This window comes from Sardina pilchardus, chromosome 6, assembly GCF_963854185.1.
Source record: "Sardina pilchardus chromosome 6, fSarPil1.1, whole genome shotgun sequence".
Lineage (NCBI taxonomy): Eukaryota > Metazoa > Chordata > Actinopteri > Clupeiformes > Clupeidae > Sardina > Sardina pilchardus.
This window is the reverse complement of record NC_084999.1, coordinates 31018755-31040489: the sequence shown is the minus strand read 5'-3', so window position 1 is coordinate 31040489 and position 21735 is coordinate 31018755. Positions and strand designations below refer to the sequence as shown.

The window sequence follows — 21735 nt, the reverse complement described above, 5'->3', positions numbered from 1 at the left end:
CAGCATTTTTAAATACAGCAAAAATGCGGCACAATACAGCTTGTTGGTTACAATATGTAGGAAAAAGATAATTCCATTTTGTGGTGAGAAGGAAAAACAAAAGAAATTAATCCAATAGTTGTAGTATTTCCATTTTGTGTTGAAAAAGGAAAAACGTAGAAAATTAATCCAATAGTCGTCGTAATTCCATTTTGTGTTGAAAAAGGAAAAACGAAAAAAAATTAATCCAATAGTGTCGAAAAAAACAAAGAGTCCAAATGAATTGTCGTTCAGTGGTCTCCCTTGTCCGGGTGTAAGGCCACGAGCAGCAGGTGGATGATGCGGAGTTCCGATGTTCACTGGAGCACTAAGTCCCGCATACTTGGTTTCGCGACGACGTACGGAGTTCACATAATAACTATCAGGAGCTACAGAGTGACACAACACGTAAGACGAGGAAAGAAGAAGAAGCAGCCCCGGACTTTAGTTGACCTGCTTCTTATAGTCCTCATTTTTCCGTGACCCCATGGTCCTCCCCTACACATTCCTGGGGCGGTGCCCTCTTCACAGAACTCATGGAAACTAAACTTACTTCAGAACATTCTAGACAGTCAAAGGCACACATCTCCGGGTTACAAAGCGGAGTTTTACATACATTCAGTGTTGACGAGAACACACTAGTTGAGACAGAGATGCATTCAATATCGGCATTTACTGGTTTTAACATACAAACAGTTTACATTTGATAACAGGCATTACACATTAAGATGTAGCATGCATATTACATTCTATTGAGAGTACTTGGTTACATTCAACAGTGTATAGCCTACTTTAACATGTTGGTTGGTTACGTTCAAACATCGTAGGCATTTGCGTTCATACGGAGTATGTTACATTCAGAATGATAAGTATTTCATTGCATTTGGTTACATTGTCGTGGTTTATTAATCAGGTAAAAGGCATGTCTTTATTGAAGGCACGTAAGTCGTTTTATGGTATTTTCATAGGCTACATTTTTATTACACGTTATTCCCCAAAACCCCATATCTAACGTAACACTTCTTGTATGTTGTATTGGCACTTTCATAGCATAACATTTTGTTCAGTCATTCTGTCGTTTTTTGGATAAGAATTTCATAGCGTCATTCATCCAGTCTTCACAACTTTCAGTCTCACACGTTCCTCATCACCAAGCGTTCATTTTAGTCTTTCGGAGCTATTTGTTCAAATAGGCCTAATCACACACACTCTTCAACAGTTACGCACATTCCTTCTCTTACATTCAAACTGGCGCACTTGATTCAATAGTGGTTAGCGGGACAACAGTGTACTATATGGTGTCTTTTACGTTACTTTCTTTATCTACTTAAGCATAGTTTTCAAGGCAGGTGTCTCTCCTTGAGAGGACATCTCACATCTGGCTGATTTGCGCTGACGCAAAAGCAGCGAAGTGGACGCGAATTCACGCATGCGTTCGGTGCTCCATGGGTGGGGCCTAGGAGTCACGACACCCCCTACTTGGAGCAAAGGGCGCACAGGGGATTCGAGTCAAAATGTATTGCAAAGAAGCCCAAAGGTCTCAAGTTTAAGAAACATAAAAACACATCAAAACGACATGGGTCACTGGATAACTGTAGGCTAAATAATTGAGATCTGTCGATATGGGGACAGGGTCCACAAGCATAAACCAAACGTGTTTATCAAATCAAACATATTACCAGGATACACTATCTAAAGCCATGGGATTTGAGGGTTGTGTAGTAGTCCCTTGCCCACCACTCAAGCCTAGCGGAGAGATATGTTCCACACGAAAGGGTATAATTTTAGCCTGGAGCAAAATTAACAATACTACCGTCTTTCGGTCACCTCTCGCGTCGCCGCACTCGAGCTTGGGGCCAAGGTGAACTTCAACAGAACCCAATCCGATATGGCTTGATATTCCGTGATTTGTTGAGGTGGAGCTTGAGCCACATTTGTGGCTGTTCTCCTCCATTCGGTTTGGACTACATTAAAAAATAAACAAAGATTTATCCAGCGCCTCATTGCCACATGTGAGGCTTTTTCAAAGATTTGTGTGATGCTTGAATATGCGGAGTGACCACACGACTATGTGCAGGATGCTATTAAGACTCTATAGGTTAACATGTTGGTGGATGCAGAAAAGGGAACGATTCAAATCATCCCGCGCAACATTCAAACTTCCTCTCGTGCATCACAGAATACATGCAACATTACATAATGTATAGGGAGGAATAACATGCAGGGCCATAAACAAGTCAATTTCCTAATAGGCCATCAGAAAAGATGAAGCTACATATCAGGAATGTTAAGATCACACAATATTAGTCAAACAAAGTTAGTCGAGGGTAGCCCATTCAGTCAGATGGAAAACGAACGTATTGTTATATTTCAGTCTTCACAAAGACACAACATAATTAGTAGAGGAAAGATGTGGTTGTATTTAAAGTTAGCTAATAGTCCATCAAGAAATGACCATGCAAAATCAGTAGCATAAATGATCCTACGATACTCACCTATGTGTGGACTGGCACAGCAACATAGCACAAGGTATAATCAATGGTTAGTCGTCGCAATGACATGCGGATGAAGGCCATAAGTGGCCAATTGTTAAAACCATGCATACTAAATGGGAAGCCTATTCTGCTTTTAGAATAATGAAGTTATCATATTTGTCAATAGCTCTATACTCACGGAATAAGCAGAAGTTGGAAAAGGCCTATGCCTCCGGAGATAAGAGTTCGTCCGAAAAGTAAAGTCCAAGCGCAACTTGGGCAGAGACCCAAAGCTTTTACGCACAGGGTCGTTCTACGTTGCGGCAAATAATATCACAAAAATGTCGACAACATAACTTTAACATGGTTAGAACGATCTTGATAATGACTAGTCCCATAATGGATAAAGCATTTGGGTCCGTATTTCTTTATCATTTAACACTGGGGAAATTATTGACATTTCTCAAATGTTCAGAAACGTCAGAAATGTTCTATCTTCTGGCCTACCACATCTATAAGGCCTTCAATAACGTTGAGAAAGTTAAATACTGTGGCACAATATTTACCTAACTAAGTATAATGAACAAAAACTTACGTATAGACCCAATTACGGAACTGCTTGCCCATAGAAGTGAGTCCTCACTGTTGCTCAGCACTTCGTGAGCTTTCAGGACTATAATAAGAGATGGTGGAGAGAGATGCTTTGTCATGAAAGGTCTAAAGACATCTAACTGTCTTACATCGTACCTACATCGTACCTACATGGGAGGCTCCTCCCCTACCAGTTCTACTTACCCACTCTGCGTCGGGGTCATCTGCAGGACCATCATGTCTGTTTGCGTTCACTTCTACATATTGTCTTTAAGTTTACTGGGGTTAACAATATCCAAGATAAAATGTAAAATACAAATTCCCCTTCTAGTAACTAGGACATTCCCTAAATGCGTATAGGAATGGACTGATTGATTTTAGTTAGCATCTGCATGAATCCTAACACCTCTAACAATAAACCATTAACGTTATCTTCCACTGGGAAACATCCAGCTGTGTGGGTGTCTTCACACTATCCCGTATTGAGAACTTTGCAATGGAAATATATGTTGTCTCTCGTAGAAAGCACTTTAACAATATTACTACAGCTGAAATTCAAATAAACCTATTAGACCATTCCTATGTCTGTCACCGAATATGCATCCTCAAGTATGAGGTAGCTAAGATGATTCTGTATGGAGTAACTTACTCCTACGTTGCTGAGAGCCTCGCGCATTGAAAATCCAGAAAACCAATTTCACTTCTTCCAGCGCAAATATGCGTAACTGATTTCCCTCTTCACACTGCGGTGTGGTAACTTAGACAAAACCTGTAAATTCAACTACATCCATATGACTTTTGTAACATGAACAACTGCTAAGGATAACCGAGCAACACACAAACAGTGTCCAATTAAGAAACAATCAGTAAGTTTATCATAACGTTCACAAAACCAAAACAACAAGTGTTCAAGACGCGTGTGCATCTGTTTCTGAACGCGCACGTAAAAACTGAGAAAGTCTGTAAGTTAAACCAATGATATAATAGTCCATTTCTGCTACACTGTCCGCTATACCGAGTCATGTCACAGGATTCTTACAAAATCAGGAATCTCACAAAAAGTTGTTTCTTAATCAGACGCTGTAGCTCAAAACATCAATAAATTGCTTATTTGGACACATACAACTGTTTCCCTGGCAACGTCACTATAATTATCCTATTATTGTCTACTTTACCCGCAATAGATAACATGTCAACTTGCGGGCGCGCCTATAGGTGCGGACAGAAATCTCTCAATGCAATACCATTCAGCACGAACCAATTCCAGAAGGGACGAGGTTATCGGGACTTTCAAGAAAAAATGTCATAGGCTATGGGCAGAAAAACATGACAACTGTCTCCATCTCACATTGAACTGTAACAACATTAGTATTGAACTGGCAATTGCCCAAGTGTGACATTCTCCACATGAAATTTCGTTTCCTCTGCATAAGTTATCAATAACTAAAGAGGCTCATCTTGCTCATCAATATCATAACAGCACAATGCCCTAACCTTACCGGACTTCTCACGTAACTTGTTCTTCATCGAAAGTTATATGCATGATATTACCGAGTGATATGGAACTATTAAAACCTATAGTAGGCCTACATGTCAAAGTTTGCATTAGTCTAGCCCAGTTGTCTTTGAATTGTATCAAATCGCATAAAATAATAGCCTCAGCAGTACGGTTCACGGAAGACTATCAGCAGAGCCTATTCCAACTCCGACATTGTACAATTTCGTTTTTACCTTGCCCAAAAGTTTTCCATGGAACCATTTAACGTCACTTATTTCTACAATAAGGGTAATAGGATGAAACTGGAAAAGGATACTCTACAAGTCCTTGGTCTACTGACTGAGAGCCATTATCTGATCAGATCCTCACAACTCCACAGAGTTGGTTTCCGTCACGCATCACTGCTTCCAAGGCTCCTCTACCCAAGCCTCTAGAGGGCTGCCGAGATGGTTGTAAAGTAACTCCAATATGCATCGCTGACGTTTTTACCAATCATGGTCATTCAGAGGATAATTACCCAATTAAGTCACTATACGTCCGAAATGATTTGTTAAGCAATGTTACAATATCCAATACATGCAATCTAACTAGTTTACCAACAATGTTTGAAATGGCCAACGCTCCTCTGAGATTGTACCTATTGACTGAAGCAACCTACTAACGAGGATCCTGCGCAAGATTTACTACGGGCCGATGACATAGACTTGAGAAGTAAAGCCCCAAATATCTAAACAGTTACCATTCACATTTGCAACCTCCAATTAACTTTGTACGTTGTTACAACACATATGCCTACTCAACGATGAACTTCTATCTACAAACTCCAAAAAGCCTATGTTAGGGAAACCATCTAATGAGAACGAGGTGTGATATCCTAATGCGCACTTAACAGCACAATTAGTCGATCTTTTTACTTGATAAGGAATTCAAATTCAACCTTTTGAGAAGATCAGCTATCCTACTGGACTTTGGGGGATTCATTCGAACTCTGCCTCACAAAACTCATGTGATGGTAAACGTCTGGAAATCACTATCAGGATCGTCGGAGGGTCCTCAAGGAAAAACACTCAGACATGTATCAAAGGACAAGTCATTGTAGTGAAGGCTATGACTTCCAAAATGCAATATTTACCCAAGTAACAACGGTGAATCTGGCTAAAGCATCATCCTCTGCCCGAAACAGAACTTAACCTACAGAAAATATCTTTCCCAGAGATAGCCTAACTGTCAGGAAAATGTTGGGAAATTCCACCACACAGATGTTGGGAAATTCCAAAACGTTGGAAACTCCAAAAATGTTGGAAAGTCCGCTACCCCCACCAAGGGTCATAAATCCAACTCTGTCCTGATTAGACAGGCGACAAAAAACAGAACACCTTGGGATCGTGAGTTCGAGAAGCTTCCCATGTCAATTCACAATTAATGGCCTTTTTGGTTGCACCTGGCACATCGTCGGAATGTCAAACTCCCAAGAAGTGGCGCCGTTCCCTAAAACAGTGGTCCCTTGTAGGCTACTCACAAACTCCGAATACAATTTTCAGACTATGGTTATGTTGGACAAAATCACGATTAGTAAAAAGAATACACAACATCAACGCATCTTCCCGCACCTTTGCTTCATAGCACAACATATAGTCATGGGCTGATGTGAAACATGTCGAATATAAAGATTACCATTCTATGTAAACTAATATTCTAAAGATTTGTCTCGAAGACTGTCTAGAGCGGAACCCCTGCGCCCACTAATGAGCAGTGGGTACGGTTCGCAAACATCTCCTTATCTAGCCTACTCCAACACCCAATAAACATTGTGCTTTCCACATAAGAATCATTTCAATCTAATGTTTGCTTAATGTCCAAAAAATGAAAACTAAAGCCCGATGATCCGGCAAACATAATCTAGGAGGCCTATGTCTAGTGGCAACTGTACGTAACTATCAATTTATCCATTCTGCAAACTTTCAGCTAGACAGGTTACCAAACATGAATGAAATCAAAGACGCATCTTGGTGGATTAGTTGCAAACGAAACAATTAGGCTACCTTTGATTCGTACTTCCAATAGTTTACGTAGGCTACGTAACCGAAGCCCTTTTCTCCCTTCACTGACCACAGCATTACCTTGAAACTAAGCGCAGGCTATTAACTTAAGACGTGGCACTTGCACTTTCCTCTGGTTTGATTAACAGTCGTCTCTCTCCTTCTATGCGGCGCACGAGATTCAACACATAGTCTTTTTAATTTTTAATTTTGTTTTATAAAGTATTTTACTCGCTATGTTGAACTGTCTCTCATCGTCCTTGCTTCTTCAGCTTGTGACACAGACGGGTGTGACTGATTGTAATCTCCAAGAGTCTATCCACTTTGCATGATAGCTGCGGCCGTGTCCTACGTCCTGTTAAGTAGCCAGAGTCACAATAATACATTTCTAATAACTATTAAAACAAATGGGAGGATATGTAAACGAGGTTGTTTATCGCATAAGGCAACGCCAAAGCACTACGGACAACTTTTCATTCCGATCACCTATGGCAAATCAAATACTGCTTCTTCACGCAGCCATGGATTCCCAAACCTACAGAGTGGGCTATCCCTCTGCAGGAACTGTTACAAGTTACGTATAAACACGACGGAGTCAGAATTCATTTAGATGGTCTATACCATCCAAAATCATACTATATCTAATTGGGCTACGAAACCAACACTAAAGCACTTTCCTCTGTTGCGCGCACGTTCTTTTATCATCACTTTTTTATGTCTCATTCTGTCGGACTATAGATTCGCTACCTGAGCTGGTAGACGGGATGTAGGAAATGCAGAAATGCCATTCACCCTTCTACGCGTTGGTAAACCACTGAAATGAGTTTTAGAAACTGTAGTTCAAGGTAGGAAAACTCTTTATTGTTGTCTTAAGGACAAGGCAGTCGGGAGTTTAAGTTATTTCTTATTTTGCTTACTTAAGTAACGACGATAACACATTATAGCAGCGAAACAACATGGGTCCTGGCCAGACACCCACGAAGCGTCACCACCACAATACATCACCGAAGCACAAAAGTTTTATGTAACTATACAAGTTATTAATCACTTTTTATCCACTTATTTATCCTATTGCTTTACTATTGCACGCAACTAAGAACTCATCAACTATTCAATGCATGATTAGAGACCGAATGGTAAGTTGTAAGCACTATGCTCTCGCAATGTATACCAGTGATGTCTTCAGCCTATCTGAATCTCGGTGCTTACTGGAGGGGCGCGACCCCCCACAGCTCAACCACAACTAGGGAGACTCAGACGGCCATGGAATTTGAGGACTGGTGGTTTAACTGCAAATTATTAAAAGTTTAAAAGGTTGAAGAGCCAATGGCATGGCTAATATTGTAGCAAGTAATGCAAGTAATCAATAGCATACCTGATGCGTTCTATGCATCGTTACCGCAAACACAGGGCACGAAGTATGAAGTATGATTCACAAGAAAAGTGTAATACATCAGACACTTGTTACATACTTTTACCGAGGGATTATATATTAAACCCGTGTAGTCTTTTACGTGTTCCTTTAGTAGGAAAATTATCGTCTACTGATAGAGAACCACATAAAATTAGGCCGACACAGGAGATTTCTCTGCCACAACCAACGTAACACAAAGCGCCGTAACACAAAGCGCCAGCACAACACACTGCTCCTGTGCCACCGGGCACCTGCTAAACGTCCACTTTTGACGATGGGTCTTGCTAAACCCCATGTGCCGTTTAATATTGTCAACTTGTTCCTCCTGCTTCAGGACTTGTCTCTATCACAGTAGGAACAAAAAAACGACTTAGTCCGCCATCATCAAAGTTCAAGCTGGAATGCGCTGACATCCGTCTTTACGCACAGCTTTCCGACTATAAACTCGCCGACAAAGCACGAAGTGGCGGGGATGTGGGTAGATCTTCTCCAAAAACTTAAGATATTTGTTTGGATATCTATTTTAAGTTTCATGTACCACTTGTCTAGGGTAACCCGTCCTCTGACGCTTTTATGGCCTTCTGCCTTATCACCACAGGCAACAAGTGCAGCCTCTTATCTGATCTACGCAACCAGTGCAGCTTCTTTCTGACGCTACACCTGCTACTCTCCCAGTATGCCGGCTTACTGGGACCCGCTCCAACAGCGGACTCGGCACACGAACTTTCTGTAGTGTTTGTCGAGGAATAACAACGTTAACCCGTGGGGAAGAGGACTATTCTGTTTCTCACAGCATGCACAAACTAGGACGACCAAAGGCGTCTCCAACGCAATTATTAGAATGAGTCTAGAAAAAATCGCTTCTGCTCAATCCTCTAATAATGCTCTTTATTAATTAGTCCGTTGAGATCCCACTTCTGACACCATGTGTTGTTGCCTGGAGTTGAAAGGATGGCCTGTACGATAAGCACTCAGCTGGCTGCACATACACCTGGCCACCACAATCGAATCTTATAGCTGAACTATAATACCAGGCACCTACTGTCAGGTTAGGTTACGCGCCGACCTCTGTGATGTCAATGACCTAAGACTTCTATGTATACAGATAAACCCCGGACTGTCTAGAGGAAGGTGCTCAAGTCTTCCAGGAGAATAACCAGGCGTTTTAGTACATAAGAAGGCAGGGGAACATCAAGGCCTTGACAGTTAACTCACGCGTAAAACATTCGGTCTCAGTAAACAGCTGAAACTCAGGTCATTTATAAGAGGTGCTTAGTTTCAAGGATTAAACTAAGACTTAGAAAGTATAGAAAAGAATCACAGAAGAGAGACGTTATCTTTACCATCCTGTTTGGGAAGTGGTAGCCTCGTCCCAAAACGGAATACAAGCTGAAAGAATCGGACGTTGGATTAAAATAGTTTTATAATTCAGCATTTTTAAATACAGCAAAAATGCGGCACAATACAGCTTGTTGGTTACAATATGTAGGAAAAAGATAATTCCATTTTGTGGTGAGAAGGAAAAACAAAAGAAATTAATCCAATAGTTGTAGTATTTCCATTTTGTGTTGAAAAAGGAAAAACGTAGAAAATTAATCCAATAGTCGTCGTAATTCCATTTTGTGTTGAAAAAGGAAAAACGAAAAAAAATTAATCCAATAGTGTCGAAAAAAACAAAGAGTCCAAATGAATTGTCGTTCAGTGGTCTCCCTTGTCCGGGTGTAAGGCCACGAGCAGCAGGTGGATGATGCGGAGTTCCGATGTTCACTGGAGCACTAAGTCCCGCATACTTGGTTTCGCGACGACGTACGGAGTTCACATAATAACTATCAGGAGCTACAGAGTGACACAACACGTAAGACGAGGAAAGAAGAAGAAGCAGCCCCGGACTTTAGTTGACCTGCTTCTTATAGTCCTCATTTTTCCGTGACCCCATGGTCCTCCCCTACACATTCCTGGGGCGGTGCCCTCTTCACAGAACTCATGGAAACTAAACTTACTTCAGAACATTCTAGACAGTCAAAGGCACACATCTCCGGGTTACAAAGCGGAGTTTTACATACATTCAGTGTTGACGAGAACACACTAGTTGAGACAGAGATGCATTCAATATCGGCATTTACTGGTTTTAACATACAAACAGTTTACATTTGATAACAGGCATTACACATTAAGATGTAGCATGCATATTACATTCTATTGAGAGTACTTGGTTACATTCAACAGTGTATAGCCTACTTTAACATGTTGGTTGGTTACGTTCAAACATCGTAGGCATTTGCGTTCATACGGAGTATGTTACATTCAGAATGATAAGTATTTCATTGCATTTGGTTACATTGTCGTGGTTTATTAATCAGGTAAAAGGCATGTCTTTATTGAAGGCACGTAAGTCGTTTTATGGTATTTTCATAGGCTACATTTTTATTACACGTTATTCCCCAAAACCCCATATCTAACGTAACACTTCTTGTATGTTGTATTGGCACTTTCATAGCATAACATTTTGTTCAGTCATTCTGTCGTTTTTTGGATAAGAATTTCATAGCGTCATTCATCCAGTCTTCACAACTTTCAGTCTCACACGTTCCTCATCACCAAGCGTTCATTTTAGTCTTTCGGAGCTATTTGTTCAAATAGGCCTAATCACACACACTCTTCAACAGTTACGCACATTCCTTCTCTTACATTCAAACTGGCGCACTTGATTCAATAGTGGTTAGCGGGACAACAGTGTACTATATGGTGTCTTTTACGTTACTTTCTTTATCTACTTAAGCATAGTTTTCAAGGCAGGTGTCTCTCCTTGAGAGGACATCTCACATCTGGCTGATTTGCGCTGACGCAAAAGCAGCGAAGTGGACGCGAATTCACGCATGCGTTCGGTGCTCCATGGGTGGGGCCTAGGAGTCACGACACCCCCTACTTGGAGCAAAGGGCGCACAGGGGATTCGAGTCAAAATGTATTGCAAAGAAGCCCAAAGGTCTCAAGTTTAAGAAACATAAAAACACATCAAAACGACATGGGTCACTGGATAACTGTAGGCTAAATAATTGAGATCTGTCGATATGGGGACAGGGTCCACAAGCATAAACCAAACGTGTTTATCAAATCAAACATATTACCAGGATACACTATCTAAAGCCATGGGATTTGAGGGTTGTGTAGTAGTCCCTTGCCCACCACTCAAGCCTAGCGGAGAGATATGTTCCACACGAAAGGGTATAATTTTAGCCTGGAGCAAAATTAACAATACTACCGTCTTTCGGTCACCTCTCGCGTCGCCGCACTCGAGCTTGGGGCCAAGGTGAACTTCAACAGAACCCAATCCGATATGGCTTGATATTCCGTGATTTGTTGAGGTGGAGCTTGAGCCACATTTGTGGCTGTTCTCCTCCATTCGGTTTGGACTACATTAAAAAATAAACAAAGATTTATCCAGCGCCTCATTGCCACATGTGAGGCTTTTTCAAAGATTTGTGTGATGCTTGAATATGCGGAGTGACCACACGACTATGTGCAGGATGCTATTAAGACTCTATAGGTTAACATGTTGGTGGATGCAGAAAAGGGAACGATTCAAATCATCCCGCGCAACATTCAAACTTCCTCTCGTGCATCACAGAATACATGCAACATTACATAATGTATAGGGAGGAATAACATGCAGGGCCATAAACAAGTCAATTTCCTAATAGGCCATCAGAAAAGATGAAGCTACATATCAGGAATGTTAAGATCACACAATATTAGTCAAACAAAGTTAGTCGAGGGTAGCCCATTCAGTCAGATGGAAAACGAACGTATTGTTATATTTCAGTCTTCACAAAGACACAACATAATTAGTAGAGGAAAGATGTGGTTGTATTTAAAGTTAGCTAATAGTCCATCAAGAAATGACCATGCAAAATCAGTAGCATAAATGATCCTACGATACTCACCTATGTGTGGACTGGCACAGCAACATAGCACAAGGTATAATCAATGGTTAGTCGTCGCAATGACATGCGGATGAAGGCCATAAGTGGCCAATTGTTAAAACCATGCATACTAAATGGGAAGCCTATTCTGCTTTTAGAATAATGAAGTTATCATATTTGTCAATAGCTCTATACTCACGGAATAAGCAGAAGTTGGAAAAGGCCTATGCCTCCGGAGATAAGAGTTCGTCCGAAAAGTAAAGTCCAAGCGCAACTTGGGCAGAGACCCAAAGCTTTTACGCACAGGGTCGTTCTACGTTGCGGCAAATAATATCACAAAAATGTCGACAACATAACTTTAACATGGTTAGAACGATCTTGATAATGACTAGTCCCATAATGGATAAAGCATTTGGGTCCGTATTTCTTTATCATTTAACACTGGGGAAATTATTGACATTTCTCAAATGTTCAGAAACGTCAGAAATGTTCTATCTTCTGGCCTACCACATCTATAAGGCCTTCAATAACGTTGAGAAAGTTAAATACTGTGGCACAATATTTACCTAACTAAGTATAATGAACAAAAACTTACGTATAGACCCAATTACGGAACTGCTTGCCCATAGAAGTGAGTCCTCACTGTTGCTCAGCACTTCGTGAGCTTTCAGGACTATAATAAGAGATGGTGGAGAGAGATGCTTTGTCATGAAAGGTCTAAAGACATCTAACTGTCTTACATCGTACCTACATCGTACCTACATGGGAGGCTCCTCCCCTACCAGTTCTACTTACCCACTCTGCGTCGGGGTCATCTGCAGGACCATCATGTCTGTTTGCGTTCACTTCTACATATTGTCTTTAAGTTTACTGGGGTTAACAATATCCAAGATAAAATGTAAAATACAAATTCCCCTTCTAGTAACTAGGACATTCCCTAAATGCGTATAGGAATGGACTGATTGATTTTAGTTAGCATCTGCATGAATCCTAACACCTCTAACAATAAACCATTAACGTTATCTTCCACTGGGAAACATCCAGCTGTGTGGGTGTCTTCACACTATCCCGTATTGAGAACTTTGCAATGGAAATATATGTTGTCTCTCGTAGAAAGCACTTTAACAATATTACTACAGCTGAAATTCAAATAAACCTATTAGACCATTCCTATGTCTGTCACCGAATATGCATCCTCAAGTATGAGGTAGCTAAGATGATTCTGTATGGAGTAACTTACTCCTACGTTGCTGAGAGCCTCGCGCATTGAAAATCCAGAAAACCAATTTCACTTCTTCCAGCGCAAATATGCGTAACTGATTTCCCTCTTCACACTGCGGTGTGGTAACTTAGACAAAACCTGTAAATTCAACTACATCCATATGACTTTTGTAACATGAACAACTGCTAAGGATAACCGAGCAACACACAAACAGTGTCCAATTAAGAAACAATCAGTAAGTTTATCATAACGTTCACAAAACCAAAACAACAAGTGTTCAAGACGCGTGTGCATCTGTTTCTGAACGCGCACGTAAAAACTGAGAAAGTCTGTAAGTTAAACCAATGATATAATAGTCCATTTCTGCTACACTGTCCGCTATACCGAGTCATGTCACAGGATTCTTACAAAATCAGGAATCTCACAAAAAGTTGTTTCTTAATCAGACGCTGTAGCTCAAAACATCAATAAATTGCTTATTTGGACACATACAACTGTTTCCCTGGCAACGTCACTATAATTATCCTATTATTGTCTACTTTACCCGCAATAGATAACATGTCAACTTGCGGGCGCGCCTATAGGTGCGGACAGAAATCTCTCAATGCAATACCATTCAGCACGAACCAATTCCAGAAGGGACGAGGTTATCGGGACTTTCAAGAAAAAATGTCATAGGCTATGGGCAGAAAAACATGACAACTGTCTCCATCTCACATTGAACTGTAACAACATTAGTATTGAACTGGCAATTGCCCAAGTGTGACATTCTCCACATGAAATTTCGTTTCCTCTGCATAAGTTATCAATAACTAAAGAGGCTCATCTTGCTCATCAATATCATAACAGCACAATGCCCTAACCTTACCGGACTTCTCACGTAACTTGTTCTTCATCGAAAGTTATATGCATGATATTACCGAGTGATATGGAACTATTAAAACCTATAGTAGGCCTACATGTCAAAGTTTGCATTAGTCTAGCCCAGTTGTCTTTGAATTGTATCAAATCGCATAAAATAATAGCCTCAGCAGTACGGTTCACGGAAGACTATCAGCAGAGCCTATTCCAACTCCGACATTGTACAATTTCGTTTTTACCTTGCCCAAAAGTTTTCCATGGAACCATTTAACGTCACTTATTTCTACAATAAGGGTAATAGGATGAAACTGGAAAAGGATACTCTACAAGTCCTTGGTCTACTGACTGAGAGCCATTATCTGATCAGATCCTCACAACTCCACAGAGTTGGTTTCCGTCACGCATCACTGCTTCCAAGGCTCCTCTACCCAAGCCTCTAGAGGGCTGCCGAGATGGTTGTAAAGTAACTCCAATATGCATCGCTGACGTTTTTACCAATCATGGTCATTCAGAGGATAATTACCCAATTAAGTCACTATACGTCCGAAATGATTTGTTAAGCAATGTTACAATATCCAATACATGCAATCTAACTAGTTTACCAACAATGTTTGAAATGGCCAACGCTCCTCTGAGATTGTACCTATTGACTGAAGCAACCTACTAACGAGGATCCTGCGCAAGATTTACTACGGGCCGATGACATAGACTTGAGAAGTAAAGCCCCAAATATCTAAACAGTTACCATTCACATTTGCAACCTCCAATTAACTTTGTACGTTGTTACAACACATATGCCTACTCAACGATGAACTTCTATCTACAAACTCCAAAAAGCCTATGTTAGGGAAACCATCTAATGAGAACGAGGTGTGATATCCTAATGCGCACTTAACAGCACAATTAGTCGATCTTTTTACTTGATAAGGAATTCAAATTCAACCTTTTGAGAAGATCAGCTATCCTACTGGACTTTGGGGGATTCATTCGAACTCTGCCTCACAAAACTCATGTGATGGTAAACGTCTGGAAATCACTATCAGGATCGTCGGAGGGTCCTCAAGGAAAAACACTCAGACATGTATCAAAGGACAAGTCATTGTAGTGAAGGCTATGACTTCCAAAATGCAATATTTACCCAAGTAACAACGGTGAATCTGGCTAAAGCATCATCCTCTGCCCGAAACAGAACTTAACCTACAGAAAATATCTTTCCCAGAGATAGCCTAACTGTCAGGAAAATGTTGGGAAATTCCACCACACAGATGTTGGGAAATTCCAAAACGTTGGAAACTCCAAAAATGTTGGAAAGTCCGCTACCCCCACCAAGGGTCATAAATCCAACTCTGTCCTGATTAGACAGGCGACAAAAAACAGAACACCTTGGGATCGTGAGTTCGAGAAGCTTCCCATGTCAATTCACAATTAATGGCCTTTTTGGTTGCACCTGGCACATCGTCGGAATGTCAAACTCCCAAGAAGTGGCGCCGTTCCCTAAAACAGTGGTCCCTTGTAGGCTACTCACAAACTCCGAATACAATTTTCAGACTATGGTTATGTTGGACAAAATCACGATTAGTAAAAAGAATACACAACATCAACGCATCTTCCCGCACCTTTGCTTCATAGCACAACATATAGTCATGGGCTGATGTGAAACATGTCGAATATAAAGATTACCATTCTATGTAAACTAATATTCTAAAGATTTGTCTCGAAGACTGTCTAGAGCGGAACCCCTGCGCCCACTAATGAGCAGTGGGTACGGTTCGCAAACATCTCCTTATCTAGCCTACTCCAACACCCAATAAACATTGTGCTTTCCACATAAGAATCATTTCAATCTAATGTTTGCTTAATGTCCAAAAAATGAAAACTAAAGCCCGATGATCCGGCAAACATAATCTAGGAGGCCTATGTCTAGTGGCAACTGTACGTAACTATCAATTTATCCATTCTGCAAACTTTCAGCTAGACAGGTTACCAAACATGAATGAAATCAAAGACGCATCTTGGTGGATTAGTTGCAAACGAAACAATTAGGCTACCTTTGATTCGTACTTCCAATAGTTTACGTAGGCTACGTAACCGAAGCCCTTTTCTCCCTTCACTGACCACAGCATTACCTTGAAACTAAGCGCAGGCTATTAACTTAAGACGTGGCACTTGCACTTTCCTCTGGTTTGATTAACAGTCGTCTCTCTCCTTCTATGCGGCGCACGAGATTCAACACATAGTCTTTTTAATTTTTAATTTTGTTTTATAAAGTATTTTACTCGCTATGTTGAACTGTCTCTCATCGTCCTTGCTTCTTCAGCTTGTGACACAGACGGGTGTGACTGATTGTAATCTCCAAGAGTCTATCCACTTTGCATGATAGCTGCGGCCGTGTCCTACGTCCTGTTAAGTAGCCAGAGTCACAATAATACATTTCTAATAACTATTAAAACAAATGGGAGGATATGTAAACGAGGTTGTTTATCGCATAAGGCAACGCCAAAGCACTACGGACAACTTTTCATTCCGATCACCTATGGCAAATCAAATACTGCTTCTTCACGCAGCCATGGATTCCCAAACCTACAGAGTGGGCTATCCCTCTGCAGGAACTGTTACAAGTTACGTATAAACACGACGGAGTCAGAATTCATTTAGATGGTCTATACCATCCAAAATCATACTATATCTAATTGGGCTACGAAACCAACACTAAAGCACTTTCCTCTGTTGCGCGCACGTTCTTTTATCATCACTTTTTTATGTCTCATTCTGTCGGACTATAGATTCGCTACCTGAGCTGGTAGACGGGATGTAGGAAATGCAGAAATGCCATTCACCCTTCTACGCGTTGGTAAACCACTGAAATGAGTTTTAGAAACTGTAGTTCAAGGTAGGAAAACTCTTTATTGTTGTCTTAAGGACAAGGCAGTCGGGAGTTTAAGTTATTTCTTATTTTGCTTACTTAAGTAACGACGATAACACATTATAGCAGCGAAACAACATGGGTCCTGGCCAGACACCCACGAAGCGTCACCACCACAATACATCACCGAAGCACAAAAGTTTTATGTAACTATACAAGTTATTAATCACTTTTTATCCACTTATTTATCCTATTGCTTTACTATTGCACGCAACTAAGAACTCATCAACTATTCAATGCATGATTAGAGACCGAATGGTAAGTTGTAAGCACTATGCTCTCGCAATGTATACCAGTGATGTCTTCAGCCTATCTGAATCTCGGTGCTTACTGGAGGGGCGCGACCCCCCACAGCTCAACCACAACTAGGGAGACTCAGACGGCCATGGAATTTGAGGACTGGTGGTTTAACTGCAAATTATTAAAAGTTTAAAAGGTTGAAGAGCCAATGGCATGGCTAATATTGTAGCAAGTAATGCAAGTAATCAATAGCATACCTGATGCGTTCTATGCATCGTTACCGCAAACACAGGGCACGAAGTATGAAGTATGATTCACAAGAAAAGTGTAATACATCAGACACTTGTTACATACTTTTACCGAGGGATTATATATTAAACCCGTGTAGTCTTTTACGTGTTCCTTTAGTAGGAAAATTATCGTCTACTGATAGAGAACCACATAAAATTAGGCCGACACAGGAGATTTCTCTGCCACAACCAACGTAACACAAAGCGCCGTAACACAAAGCGCCAGCACAACACACTGCTCCTGTGCCACCGGGCACCTGCTAAACGTCCACTTTTGACGATGGGTCTTGCTAAACCCCATGTGCCGTTTAATATTGTCAACTTGTTCCTCCTGCTTCAGGACTTGTCTCTATCACAGTAGGAACAAAAAAACGACTTAGTCCGCCATCATCAAAGTTCAAGCTGGAATGCGCTGACATCCGTCTTTACGCACAGCTTTCCGACTATAAACTCGCCGACAAAGCACGAAGTGGCGGGGATGTGGGTAGATCTTCTCCAAAAACTTAAGATATTTGTTTGGATATCTATTTTAAGTTTCATGTACCACTTGTCTAGGGTAACCCGTCCTCTGACGCTTTTATGGCCTTCTGCCTTATCACCACAGGCAACAAGTGCAGCCTCTTATCTGATCTACGCAACCAGTGCAGCTTCTTTCTGACGCTACACCTGCTACTCTCCCAGTATGCCGGCTTACTGGGACCCGCTCCAACAGCGGACTCGGCACACGAACTTTCTGTAGTGTTTGTCGAGGAATAACAACGTTAACCCGTGGGGAAGAGGACTATTCTGTTTCTCACAGCATGCACAAACTAGGACGACCAAAGGCGTCTCCAACGCAATTATTAGAATGAGTCTAGAAAAAATCGCTTCTGCTCAATCCTCTAATAATGCTCTTTATTAATTAGTCCGTTGAGATCCCACTTCTGACACCATGTGTTGTTGCCTGGAGTTGAAAGGATGGCCTGTACGATAAGCACTCAGCTGGCTGCACATACACCTGGCCACCACAATCGAATCTTATAGCTGAACTATAATACCAGGCACCTACTGTCAGGTTAGGTTACGCGCCGACCTCTGTGATGTCAATGACCTAAGACTTCTATGTATACAGATAAACCCCGGACTGTCTAGAGGAAGGTGCTCAAGTCTTCCAGGAGAATAACCAGGCGTTTTAGTACATAAGAAGGCAGGGGAACATCAAGGCCTTGACAGTTAACTCACGCGTAAAACATTCGGTCTCAGTAAACAGCTGAAACTCAGGTCATTTATAAGAGGTGCTTAGTTTCAAGGATTAAACTAAGACTTAGAAAGTATAGAAAAGAATCACAGAAGAGAGACGTTATCTTTACCATCCTGTTTGGGAAGTGGTAGCCTCGTCCCAAAACGGAATACAAGCTGAAAGAATCGGACGTTGGATTAAAATAGTTTTATAATTCAGCATTTTTAAATACAGCAAAAATGCGGCACAATACAGCTTGTTGGTTACAATATGTAGGAAAAAGATAATTCCATTTTGTGGTGAGAAGGAAAAACAAAAGAAATTAATCCAATAGTTGTAGTATTTCCATTTTGTGTTGAAAAAGGAAAAACGTAGAAAATTAATCCAATAGTCGTCGTAATTCCATTTTGTGTTGAAAAAGGAAAAACGAAAAAAAATTAATCCAATAGTGTCGAAAAAAACAAAGAGTCCAAATGAATTGTCGTTCAGTGGTCTCCCTTGTCCGGGTGTAAGGCCACGAGCAGCAGGTGGATGATGCGGAGTTCCGATGTTCACTGGAGCACTAAGTCCCGCATACTTGGTTTCGCGACGACGTACGGAGTTCACATAATAACTATCAGGAGCTACAGAGTGACACAACACGTAAGACGAGGAAAGAAGAAGAAGCAGCCCCGGACTTTAGTTGACCTGCTTCTTATAGTCCTCATTTTTCCGTGACCCCATGGTCCTCCCCTACACATTCCTGGGGCGGTGCCCTCTTCACAGAACTCATGGAAACTAAACTTACTTCAGAACATTCTAGACAGTCAAAGGCACACATCTCCGGGTTACAAAGCGGAGTTTTACATACATTCAGTGTTGACGAGAACACACTAGTTGAGACAGAGATGCATTCAATATCGGCATTTACTGGTTTTAACATACAAACAGTTTACATTTGATAACAGGCATTACACATTAAGATGTAGCATGCATATTACATTCTATTGAGAGTACTTGGTTACATTCAACAGTGTATAGCCTACTTTAACATGTTGGTTGGTTACGTTCAAACATCGTAGGCATTTGCGTTCATACGGAGTATGTTACATTCAGAATGATAAGTATTTCATTGCATTTGGTTACATTGTCGTGGTTTATTAATCAGGTAAAAGGCATGTCTTTATTGAAGGCACGTAAGTCGTTTTATGGTATTTTCATAGGCTACATTTTTATTACACGTTATTCCCCAAAACCCCATATCTAACGTAACACTTCTTGTATGTTGTATTGGCACTTTCATAGCATAACATTTTGTTCAGTCATTCTGTCGTTTTTTGGATAAGAATTTCATAGCGTCATTCATCCAGTCTTCACAACTTTCAGTCTCACACGTTCCTCATCACCAAGCGTTCATTTTAGTCTTTCGGAGCTATTTGTTCAAATAGGCCTAATCACACACACTCTTCAACAGTTACGCACATTCCTTCTCTTACATTCAAACTGGCGCACTTGATTCAATAGTGGTTAGCGGGACAACAGTGTACTATATGGTGTCTTTTACGTTACTTTCTTTATCTACTTAAGCATAGTTTTCAAGGCAGGTGTCTCTCCTTGAGAGGACATCTCACATCTGGCTGATTTGCGCTGACGCAAAAGCAGCGAAGTGGACGCGAATTCACGCATGCGTTCGGTGCTCCATGGGTGGGGCCTAGGAGTCACGACACACTACACTACTGGTGCTTGACAAGATATAGAGGAATGTGATTTTCCAAATAATCTATAGGGTGCTTTTCACAAGTGGAAGAGAAGAAAAGATGTTTGATGGTATATGATGACAGCCTTTTTTTCGATGCCTCTTTAGATGATTACAGTGAAAGGTGTGGTAGATTTCTGCAGCAAGATTATTCTGACATTTCCGTCACATCAAAGATCTGCACCAGCCGGGAATCGAACCCGGGTCACAAGAATGGGAATCTTGTATGATACCACTACACTACTGGTGCTTGAAAAGACATAGAGTAATGTGATTTTCAAAATAATCTATAGGGTGCTTTTCACAAGTGGAAGAGAAGAAAAGATGTTTGATGGTATATGATGACAGCCATTTTTTCGATGCCTCTTTAGATGATAACAGTGAAAGGTGTTGTAGATTTCTGCATTAAGATTATATAGACATTTCCGTCGCATCAAAGGTCTGCACCAGCCGGGAATCGAACCCGGGTCACAAGAATGGGAATCTTGTATGATACCACTACACTACTGGTGCTTGATAAGATATAGAGGAATGTGATATTCCACACAATCTATAGGGTGCTTTTCACAAGTGAAAGAATAGAAAAGATTTTCGATGGTATGAAGACAGCCTTACTTTTTGCATTAACTCTTTAGATGGTAACAGTGAAAGGTGTGGTAGATTTCTGTGGTAAGATTGTTTTTATTTTCACATTCACGAGTAGCATAGCAATGGAATCTTCCAAAACACTCAGTTGTTGTTTGTTCATTGAGCATAAAGAGCCTTTCGGAAGGAAAAGTCACACGTAATAAAGTAGTTGTATTGATGTTTCCGTCACATGAAAGGTCTGCACCAGCCGGGAATCGAACCCGGGTCACAAGAATGGGAATCTTGTATGATACCACTACACTACTGGTGCTTCAAAAGACATAGAGTAATGTGATTTTCAAAACAATCTACAGGGTGCTTTTCACGAGTGGAAGAGAAGAGAAAATGTTTGATGGTATATGTTGACAACCTTTCTTTTTTCAATGCCTTTTTAGATGATTACAGTGCAAGGTGTGGTAGATTTCTGCAGCAAGATTATTTTGACATTTCCGTCACATCAAAGGTCTGCACCAGCCGGGAATCGAACCCGGGTCACAAGAATGGGAATCTTGTATGATACCACTACACTACTGGTGCTTGAGAAGACATAGAGTAATGTGATTTTCGAAACAATCTACAGGGTGCTTTTCACGAGTGGAAGAGAAGAGAAAATGTTTGATGGTATATGATGACAACCTTTCTTTTTTCAATGCCTTTTTAGAT

At 40.9% G+C, this 21735-nt stretch overlaps 4 non-coding genes across 4 annotated transcripts; all 4 read right to left on the bottom strand.

The window, feature by feature from the left end:
• Positions 1-20624: 20624 nt before the first annotated feature.
• Positions 20625-20695, bottom strand: trnag-ccc (transfer RNA glycine (anticodon CCC)). Its single transcript has one exon. It is a non-coding gene; the product is annotated as a tRNA-Gly (tRNA).
• A 192-nt stretch (positions 20696-20887) lies between these two features.
• Positions 20888-20958, bottom strand: trnag-ccc (transfer RNA glycine (anticodon CCC)). Its single transcript has one exon. It is a non-coding gene; the product is annotated as a tRNA-Gly (tRNA).
• Positions 20959-21272: 314 nt separating this feature from the next.
• trnag-ccc (transfer RNA glycine (anticodon CCC)) lies at positions 21273-21343 on the bottom strand. Its single transcript has one exon. It is a non-coding gene; the product is annotated as a tRNA-Gly (tRNA).
• A 195-nt stretch (positions 21344-21538) lies between these two features.
• trnag-ccc (transfer RNA glycine (anticodon CCC)) lies at positions 21539-21609 on the bottom strand. The gene has a single exon. It is a non-coding gene; the product is annotated as a tRNA-Gly (tRNA).
• Between the last annotated feature and the right edge of the window lie 126 nt (positions 21610-21735).